A 10,049-nucleotide genomic window follows, 5' to 3' on the forward strand; every position below is an offset into this window, starting at 1 on the left:
AAGACAAGTGTACTTACCTTAGCCTTACTGAATCGTGTGTCATTGGGTCTTGCCTTCAAGCTGTAATGTGACTCCTCGATGTGGGTGCACTAGCTCATCCGTCCTGTCGTCACTCCATTGTCACACTAGAATGCTCCTTGCTATTGCTAAGGGGTTCCCTCGCCTAGATGAAGGCAAAAAGGAGATAGCCTTCATGGTGATTATCTCTCACAAAAGGGAAGAAGCCAATGGAAGAGGGAAACTTACAATCAAACATATCTAGTATGTATCCATTAAGCAAGGAGAGAAGAGCTCACAAGTATTCTATTACAAGGGAATGAGTGTGTATTGCTTAGTGCCAAATTAACTTATACAAGTGACAAGCTTTCATACTAGGCTAAACAAAACTTAAAAATAGTCTTGAGCTACTAGTTCTAGTCAAAAGTAAGTGTGTACGTGAAGTTAGTGTCTTCCCTATTTGGCATTAATTTCAAGGGTAAGGTCGCTTTATAATTCTAGCATCATCCTTACAAAAGATACGTACCTTTTTTGAGCACGTAAGATGGCAAAGCACCTTATGGTAGGTCGAATGGATGAAACCATGTTAACCACATCAAAGTGGTTAACATACCCCCTTCCTAATGGTGACCATGTTCTCACATCACCCAAGTCAGTGGTGGTGAAGCTGCTACCAAGTCGAAGAGGTGTGGATGGTCCAAGATACACTGCGAAGTTGGCATGCAAGTATATTGCGACGAGATGTGCATGTTGTCATAATCTTTGGGTAGTCCTAGTGGTAGGCGCTAGCCATCATGAAAGATATATGCAATGTAGAAGTTCTTCATGTGTAAGGCCTCCTTCTATTATGGAAGTGGATTGGGGCCTTCAAATTCAAGTGGTTGATAGAAGCAGTCTACGTCTTTTGATTGGTGAAATTAGTGCCAGGACCACCATTGAATGATTTTCATAGGGTAGCTAAAAGTCTAGACCTTCTTGGCATGAGTAGATATCATTCCCAAATCTCCAAGCATGATGTTTAGAGATTGGGCTTCATCGTGACACTGATATATCACCCAAGTTGAGGTGTGGTTGAACTAGAGTTGAGTCAAGGTTATATTCTTTGAAGCTCTTTGGTGGAAATACCTACAAGACCGATGGTTATCCACGTAATGGTCGTACCATGGGCCATGCTTGCACCCGCCATGGTCCCCTCATCTAGAGATGTATTGGAGGATAGTAGTCGTTGACGAGGTTCCATGAAGTGCAAGATGTGAAAAAAAAAATGTGATGCCTATAGTGAAATATGCATGTGACATGCATGGGCAATGAATGGAATGTGTGCCCTATGTGTGTACTCCTCCAATATTTAAAATTCCTCCAACTCAATTTCTTTCTTCAATGCTCTTTACTACTTTCCTCAACATTTACATGACATCCTTTTCTTGGGGCGTCAAGGTCATGAGATGCTTGACCCATAGCTGCAATGGAGCTAGGCGACCTTGTTTGCTTGGTTGATTTGGCATTATCAAATAGAGAAAATTTGGATCAATGATTGGTGTGAGGCCATGGAAGGTTCCTATTGATTTGAGGAGGATCCACGTGATAAGACATACTATGGGCTAAGCTTACACCCGCCATGTTCCAGCATCCAAAATAATACCTGAATGGATATCGATAATGAGCCTTAGTGTAGGTGCTTGAGATATCGATAATGAGCCTTAGTGTAGGTGCTTGAGATATCGATGCTTATTTTTACTAAATGCGTCTACTAAATGACGGTGCCTATTTTTGCTAGATATGTTTACTAAATGCAAGCCCATGTATATATTATTGTAGGTGTCATGCATGGGCATTGGGCTAAAGGTTTGCTCGTGAAGAAGCTCCTTTTGTTGAGATTCCAATACATTGCTTTCTTCGACTCTTACCATGCATCCTATTTTTATGACACCCCTTGACAAGGGTTTTGTACTGGCTTCGGGCCATAAACAATTAGAATGTAATAGATAAGCCCAGCATGGGGGTGAGACTTACTAACCCACATTGGTACCAAAGATATCGCCAATCTCATAGGACATGATGAAGGGTGATGCATGATATCAAAGATCGGGTATCCAGCATGTCTTTGAAAGTGACATCGTGACCATGGAAATATTTGACCATGCGGTAAAGATCTATCTAACTACTCACAGAAGTTAGGGCTTCATTGAAGTTGAAGACCATGCACTCTTGTCCATTGGTTCTCGGACACCTCCTCAATGAGTATGATGAAGAACCGGCATGTGGCCACCACTATAGCGAGGTCAGGGAGGGAGGACCTTGGTGTAGTAGAGGCCATTAAAATTCTTTATTCGGAGCCGCATCTCCATGGTGGATGGGGTACTCATGGATGGAAGTATTTGATGATGGGGTACTCATGGATGCGGTTGATGAGGTGGTTAAGTTGGTGGAGAAGGTCGAGACAAAGGGGTAAAATTGTGGATGAAGTAGGTAGGCCATTGGAGGATGAAATAAAAGGATTGACATAAGGGTTATTGGTGGGGTGTAGGTTTGGACAGGGCAAAGTTGAGTTTGAGTTTTTCTCTTGTGGATTTCCTTTGTTGCCCAAACTACAAGGAGTGTGTGCCTCATTGGCTTACGGATCTTCTTCTCTCTAGAAGGTTGGGTCCTGTCCTTTTTTTTCCTTATTAGGAATCTTTAAGGTCATCCTCTTCATCGCTCTGCAGAGGCTGTGGCTTTGGAAAAAGGCATAGGTCTCCTATGGCTTGTCAATGAATATGTCTAGTAGTAGGTAAGGCACATAGATGGTGTTAATGGGGGCATCTTTAGTGTGGTGAAGGCCTGATTGAGGTAAGTATATCCTATCTGATATAGTAGGAGGATGCCTTGTGGGTTATATTGGTTGGTTGGTAGGTTGAATTCACTCCTCGGTGTAAAATGATGAGGGTCTTTATGGCTACCATGGCAGAGTGAAGCAGATCTTCATTGATGGGTAGTTGAGTCCGGTTGATGAACAAGTGGCACCATGTGGTGAGGTTGGACATAACCATATGGGATTCAATGAGTATAGGAGTGTGGTGTGTCCAGTAAGGAGATGGACTGTTAATAAAAGAAGAGGGTGGCAAGGGTGGGCATGCGGTGTTGATGCAAGCTAAGATGGTGTGGAAGGTGGGGGTTGAGAAGATAGGGTCGGATAAAGAGGATAGGGTCAAATAAAGAGACCAAAGGGACAGGGGTACACTAATGATTTGATAATGAGGGTAAGGGTATATGTGGTTAATTGACTATTGGTGAGACAAGGTCTGTTTCCCATGAGAGAATCATATCTAGCTTCTTTTGGTTGTGCCCTTCAAAGGGGGTATCCGAGGAAATAGTTTCTAGCTTATGGATTTTGGTGTGTTCCTGGGTGGTGATGAGAGGGTTTCTTTATGTTGGAGGAGGGACACTTCTCTAGCTATCCACTCGGCCATGGTTATACTCCTCATCATGGAATTTAGTCAAGGTTATCCATGGTTATACTCCTTATCATCATGGAATTTGGTCACGACTTTGGTTGCCTCCTGCGAGGGCATATTCACACTCCTTTGAAAAATGGTTAGCCACATAAATGGCTTGGGCTTATTTGGCTTTATCTTTCTTGACCTCTTCTAGGAGTTGTTCACTTTGGGTTTCATGTGCCTAGGCTAACCTTGGCTTCTAGTTATTGGTATTATAGCTAGAGGGCATCCATGTCCTTATACTTGTGGGTGTTGTCTCATTTGACACTTGGGTTGATGTTGTTGCCAAAGGATATGCCTTGTGGATGTCTTGGCCACATGGATGATAAGCTTATCCCACTAGTGTATCGATTTTTGAAGTGCTTAGGGGAGCTAGAAGGTCATTAGTGGTGGCCACATTGTGTCGGATATCAGATGGTCCGTGATGAGAGACCAATTGATGGCATCCTTGAGAATGTCATAGAGGTGGGCATCAGATGGTTCATATTATGAGAGGTTTATTAAAGAAAAAGTTATAGATGTTGGTACGATAATGTGGGAATCGGTGATGGATTTGTGGAGGTGGGGGGAGTCTACTCATGGGTCACTTATTGACTTTCTTGGTGGGCATCTTTGCTTGGGCTCCAAGTGTGAGATCCCTACCCTCTACAGTCCATCGGAATGCTAGTAGCAGAGCGGAATAGCAGGGCAGAGTGTCTCACTCGGGGCCTCGCCCACACGAATGTCCGGGCGGCAAGAGACTAGTCTGGCGGCTCATCCTGAAACTGTACCCGAAAATTTTTTCTCGTCGGAAGACATAGATGATTCCTCCATGAATTTTCAACATCTTAAGGTCCATCTAACCAACGGTTTCCCGAATCATCTAAAACTTTATTGGTATACGACTCCTTCTGGGAATATCTCTTTCATACTTATCAATGAGTAAAAGATATATCGGTGGCTTCCTCGCGCTCATGCCGACAGCTTACCCCTCGAGTATAAAGACCATAAATTAAGAGTTTTCTTCTGAAATTTTCTAAGGTCTGACTTATTACATCTATCTTTATCTACCTTAACAATTTCCAGTCTTAATGTTAGAAAGCACCCGTAAAACTATGGGTCCACCCTGTCACCCACTTTCCAGTTTTAATTATAATCCAAAGTATTCAATTGGGTTTGTGTCCGGGTACTTGGAGAGAGGTCTTCCCTCTGAGCCCCATTGTCGACACAGAGTAAGGACCATCACATGCATAGAAAACAGTCATACCTTAAAATTCAAACAGTATTTATTCAAATAATTTATCTAAACATAACTGAACCTTTATCCTACCACACCAGGGGGAGCTATCCTTCAATCTTCTTTTCTCTTTGGATGCTCTCTTAACGATCCGCCAAGGTGAGTCATCCCATATTCTTGATTTCATACCAATTTTTACTCTTTGGGTACTCTCTTAACGATCCACCAGGGAGAGTTACCTCTTATTCAATGATCATTGTTTTGGATACTCTCTGACAATCCGTCAAGGGAAGTTCCATTCCTCATTATTATTGTTTCTCATTTCCAACTCTCTTCGGCCCTTTGTTATTTTAACATCACTTCCTCCACCTTAGAAACATAACCAAATGCCCATTGGCAATCTTGGTGTAAAACAGAATTCTAAGCAAATAAGTCGAGTATACGCTTATCTAACCACGATGTTTCTCTTCTGATAAGGTCAGTCCTTTTTGAGGTTATTCATCGATCCATTTCTTGCAATCATCTTCCCTTTCTATCCGTCGATAATTTCTTAAATTTGAACCTCATTGTTTTGAGCTTGATCACAACCTTAGGATAGTTCCCACAATCATTTCCTTTGATTTTGACAACTTAATCCTTTCCGAACTGATCTTGAGAATTGAATAACTTTCTTAAACTTCCCATTCATTCCAAGGTCAACGATCAGACTTGACAAAGGAACAAGACTCACACTTGGTTCACAAAATCAACGCTTTTTTTCCCATTGAAAGCGAGGCACAGCCATTGAATCCTTCCCCTAAAACGAGGACTTATTCGGGTCCTATAATACAGAAAGAAAATCTAAATATAATCCCACAACTTTCCTTTATCCAAAAAAATCTATTCTTCTCTTGATCCTTCAGGAGGATAACAACACAGCCATTATCCCACTACGATTCTCGGCCATTCTGAGGATGACTACCTCGTTGTTTCATTGATACTTGATCCTTTCTTTAAGACCAACATTTATAAGATGGTTCTCTATATACGACTTCATTTATAGTCACAGACGTTGGGCGAATTCACTTCTTATTAGGGATCTTTCCCATCAAGGAAGCCTTTTCGATCGAGGATTGAACCTTCGAGTTTGATTATATTCACTAGGATCATTTCTTTCCCCTTTTCTTCAAAACAAGGGAAGGTTCTTATGTGTCCAGGTCTTCACCTTGTGAGATTAAGTGGTCTTTATCCATTATTTCTACTCGTCTCTTAACTCAAGGCCATTGAACTAGGTCGTTGACCATCTTATTTCAAAGATAATTACATCTAGGAAAATTTTGCCATAACTTGGCTGCTTTTCAAACGATTTCTCAAATTTTAACCTAATATTTAAGAAGCTTAAAAAATTAATAATTAATATCCATCCTAAGAGTTCCTTTCATTTCCTTTTCCAAAGAAATGAATAAATAAACATATCATAAAATATCATGAGACTTTCTCTTTTAATATCTGAATCATTTATGCAATGATACTTGCATAAAATATGATAAAACTTCCTCTTTTAACATCTATAAATATGCGTGCATAAACATAAACATGAAAATGTAACTAAAGATCATTCTTTTTGCATCTAATGACTCGTGCATACACATACCATAAATATGTATATGGAAATGTAAGTAAACATCCACTTTTAGCATCTATATGATTCATATATACATACCATGAATGTAAACATGCAAATGTGACCATTCATCATCTTTTAACATCTATATTCATACATACACAAACATGAATGTAAACATACAAATGTGACCAAACATCCTCTTTTAGCATCTAATTACTTATGCATAAGCATGCGTAGATATAAACATGAAAATATACTCATGAGTCCACTTTTGGACATAAAAACATATACCTCATTCATAGTTAAGAAGCTAACTTAAATGATTTGATTCTACCCCATGAGTCTACATGGATATCCTCATGCATGGGTTAGACACTATCTTCATGGCTATTCTAAGTTTAGAAGAGGGGATAGCTTAGTTAAAGCTCATCCACATAAAGCCCATGTTTATAATCTAGACATCATTATAAACCCTAAACCAAGGATTAAGCAAGAGGGTTAACATCTTCATCATTAATCATCTACTTATTTAGAAAGCATGGTTTAAAGAGATAACCATGAGATTAGCATGCTTCCAAAGCATGTAGAAGAGAAGAGAAGAAGGAGGGTGGTTATCCTTCATGCATACATAATCAAAAAGAAAGATTATCTTTACTTAAAACATGAGTATAAATCATAAATCATAACCATAAACATCAAAGATTAGCATATAAGCCAACTTCACATGGTTTAGGAGGAGAACCATGGAGGAGTAGAGGACTTCCAAGTCATATGGAAGAGAAAAGAAGAATCCCTAATGCTTAAAGAAGAGATTTAACATCTACTTAATTCATAAAATAAGATTTAGAGAAGAGAATCATGCATCTCCATGCTTCCAAAGCATGTGGAGGAGAATAATATAGTATAAACATCATTGTTTAGGTTTACCCTTGGTATAAGCTTGATTCTTTATCTTGTAAGGAGGTGTGTAGCCCTCAAGGAAGAGGCTTGGCCACCAAGAGAAGAGGGTAATCTTCAAGAGAAAGGTAGCCTTCAAGAGAGGAAGCTTGCTTCAAGGGAAGAGAATAGCCTTCAAGAGAGGGTTCACCATCAAGAGAGAAGAGGCTAGACCACCATGGAGAGGATTATGATTCATGAGGAGAGACCCATGGTCACCATGGAGAGGATTAGGATTCAAGAGGAGATACCCATAGCCACCATGGAGAGGATTAGGGAAAGATAGAATGGTTTAGTGAAGCACCAAAGCTTCAAAATGGAGAGGCAAGGAAGAGGGATGAAGGAAATACACAAAAATGGAAATTACACTAAAGTGAAAATACACTAAGATGCAAATACAAAAGAATGGGGTTCTATTTATAGGTGAGGGAGGCCACCAACTAAGCCCAACTAGGATCTAGAGGTTTCCAGCTTCAGCTTGATCCACTTTGGACAAGATTTGGCTTAGTTATGCCCACTTTTTGATCTAGTTTGGAAGAGGAGAGATAAGAGATGAAATATCCCATGCTTTTAGAGTATTTTTGAATTAAAAAAATCGGGGTTTTATGGGACTTCTAGGCGCCTTCTTGAAGCTTGCTTCCAACTCTCCTGAGGTGTCAAAAGGCCTCCACAAAGTCTTCTTTACATCTCAAAAACTCATGATTATGAAATCTCCACCTCATGTGAGCCTTTCTTTACTATTTTCTTGTGGATAATTCTAAAATTTTCCATTTTTCTTTTAATCCTATTTTCCAACCTATTGGATAAGGATATATCATTTTTAAATTAAAAAAATCTTTGCAAGGCTTAGAACTTTGAATTAGGGGTCCTCTTGGCTCATCCACTGCCAAAACTAATGCAACTTAGAAAATTCATATCAGAATTTTGTTTCAAGGGATCATCTTAGAACATCTTAAGGAATAATATTACTCAAAAATATTCCAAAAATATTCTACCTCCCTCTAGAATAAATTCTCTCTCTCTAGTCCAAAACAGGGTCAAACAAGATCTTTTTCTATTCTGAAAAGGGGGGATGATTACAAGAGACTAAAGGGGAGGTTCTTACATCTTTACATCATCAAAAGTTGGAGGGAGGAATCTTACACCAAGAAACTCTTTGTAATGTGGTTCATGCATGAAAAGTCATGTGACTCAAACATAACAAGGAGAGGTTCTTAGGATCCAAGTACCTCGCCCTTGGTTCCTATGCAAAGAAGCCTATGGATCAAACATATCACTTAGGAGGGGATTGGGGATTAGGGACTGGGACTTCTGGATGCTATTGTTGATGGGTTTACTCTTGGGCAAGTGGCTTGTGGATGGTTGAAGGATCCTCAATGGGTGTCTTGAGGTGTTTCAAGATGTTTCGATCTTTTGTGTCTTCACAGGGGGTGTAGCGGGAGTGGGGATGGATTAGGATTTTGGGCTTGTTTAAGAGACGCTTGCTTCATCAGCTCTCTTGGATAATACTTGGCAAGACATAGGAGATGGAAGTTCTTTATCGATGGCATAGGGATATTTGCACAAAGTGTATCTTTCCTGTCAAATTCTTGCTTGAGCTTTGGAGTTCACTGGTAAAGGCTTCGACCCAATTTTTGTATGAAAGCATCTTAGCTTATGTCTATGGTGAGGGATGCCATGTTGTGTTAGTCCCTAGCTTTCTAATGAGTGAGGAAAGTGAGCATATGAGTAAAAGGCACCAATTTGAGGACTATGATGTCTTCAAACTTGGCCGCATTGGGATTAAGAGATTGTTTGGTGGTCCACACGCCAAACCTTAGCCATGGGTCCTTTCCCACTATGGATTTTTGATGAGACAATTGGGAGGTCTATGGCTACAAACAAGATCCTCGGTGAGAGTATCTGACAATGTGACCTATTTGACATCTCTACCTCCCCTAAATTGTCCATGTTGTGGTAGGACTCAATGAAGTGCATGGTGAGAGAGAGATCTAGGCCCCATGGGATAATTAATTTTAAAAGTCTGTGAAGCCACAACCTTGTCAAGGTAGGGGGCTACTTTGGGGAGTTGCATAGCAGCATGATATTCTATCATGAGAATGGATAGGTGAACCCTAAAAAGTGATTCTTAAGGGTGGCCTTGACATGCCCGTGAATGAGGGTTCCTCAGACTTTATAAATCATGTTTGGTTTGAGAGAGCATGAATTCCTAATGGGGATAGTCATTTTGGAAAATCAATTAGGAAGATCCAAGGGTCACTTTATACAATGGGGAAGAGGTGGATGTGGCTCCATCAAACCATGGTACCTACTTGGATGTCCCTTGTGTAGGGATAAGTCCTTAGTTTTAGTATGTGCATAGCTATTTTGTGTGGTGTAATGCAAGGAAGAGGGCTAGACATAACAAAATATGAATGAATTAATATGCATCAGAAGAAGGATGGTAGCACTATGAGGAGTGGGGATAAGGTGTGCGCATCTGTTTTGTGTGGTGTAATGCAGAGAAGAAGACTAGATGTAACAAAACATGAATCAATGAATAGGCATCAGAAGAAGGATGGCACTGTAAGCAGTGGGGATAAGGTTGGTGCGAGCCGCATGTGAGCTTGGAATGGACTCTATGCACTATATGTGGGCCCGAGAATATGTGGGTTGGGTAGAGTGGGATTGGTGATGTGTGTAGGCTTCACTGTGGACTCTATGCCCTATACGGGCCTAGGAATGTGTGGGTTTGTTAGGAGTGGGGTCGGCGATGTGTGTAAGCTTTGGTGTAGGTTCTTAGATTTTGTATGGTTAGAAGCTGCTGGACTTTTTTAGA

The sequence above is a fragment of the Cibotium barometz genome, chromosome 18, assembly GCF_041138505.1.
Source record: "Cibotium barometz isolate CiBa-2024 chromosome 18, ASM4113850v1, whole genome shotgun sequence".
Classification (NCBI taxonomy): domain Eukaryota; kingdom Viridiplantae; phylum Streptophyta; class Polypodiopsida; order Cyatheales; family Cibotiaceae; genus Cibotium; species Cibotium barometz.